The sequence below is a fragment of the Cyprinodon variegatus genome, unplaced genomic scaffold (genome assembly GCF_000732505.1).
Source record: "Cyprinodon variegatus isolate N-32 unplaced genomic scaffold, C_variegatus-1.0 Scaffold119, whole genome shotgun sequence".
Taxonomy (NCBI): Eukaryota; Metazoa; Chordata; class Actinopteri; order Cyprinodontiformes; family Cyprinodontidae; genus Cyprinodon; species Cyprinodon variegatus.
Window position 1 is genome coordinate 937,586 of NW_015150572.1, and position 1,403 is coordinate 938,988.

Consider the following 1,403-nt stretch of genomic DNA (forward strand, 5'->3'; position numbering starts at 1 on the left):
TCACGACCCATGTATGGAGGCCTTAGCTCTTGATGCGGTTGACCTAGGTTTTGAATCTGACCTGTGGTCCTTTGCTGCATGTCTCCTCCGCTCTCATACCCCCTTTCCTGACAGCCTACTGTTGAAAAAAAAAAGCCATTCGTTCAGTAAAAAAAAATAAATAAATAAATCAGTATGCAATTTCTTATTGACAATGGCAGCCACAGCTCACATTTACTAAAGGGAAATGGTCCTGGCAGACTGTATAGCATACTGTATAAAGACTTGTATACTGTATATTATACTTGTATACTGTATATTATACAGTAAGTATACAAGTCTTTATACTTATCAGAAATAATGAATTAAAATATGTTTTTTTTTTTACATAGAAGTGTTTATAATCATCCAACAAAAATGGCAACTTCATTTATTCAGAGAGACCCCAAATTCAACACAGTGGTAGGTTATTTTCCTCACATGGAAGAAACATGAGGACATTCCCTGCTGGTTTCCACCCCCTGACAGCTTCCCTGGGATATTCATGCAAGTTTGAAACTGAATAATTACGATTTTCTGTCAAAACGAAATGATGAAAACAAATCTTAAAGCAATACACCATCAAAGTCTGATCCCCCCCCATTGCAATATCCTAAAATGGACTGATCTGTCTCATCACTGCATTTCAATTCAATTCAAAATATCTCCATGATCCCAGAGACAAAAAAATGTGTCTTTGTAACTGCTTACCAATAATGTATTTATTTGATATATTGCGGCACTATCATTGTACAAGTTTGCCTTTTAGATTAACATCAAGAGAATGAAGAAAGTCCACAACATTGCTATCTGCCATTTGAAGTTGCATTGTTGATAAACACAATTGCAGGAATGAGTCCTACATATGTGTTTCGCCTTTCTGAAGAATGTTAAAACTATGTATGTGTTGTGTATGGAGCAGTGGTTAGTGTGCACGAGGGTCGAATCTGACCTGTGATCCTTTGATGCATGTCTCTCCCCCTCTCCCTTTCCTGTCAGCCCAATGTACAAAAAAACAAGCCATTAGCGCTGTAAAAGCCTAAAAAATATATGGATATGTCCCATGTGCATTGATAGCAGGCCAACTACAACAGACTGAGTCATAAACTTTTAGAAACACTGTGGTAAAACCACTGCAGTGAGGGGCCCTTATGTTCTCAGTGTCCCATGAGAGGCAGATAACAGCTTGTTAAAGTTAATTATCTTTGATTCACAGCACATCTTAGAAAATGTGGGATTCTGGCTAAACAGGAACTTTTTTTGTCTATAAGGTTGTAAGGTTGGGTCAAATAAGCCTTGGCATCCATCTGTTCCCTTTCAGACATTTGTAAAATGTATATTCTGGTATGTATATATATATATATATATATATATATATATATATA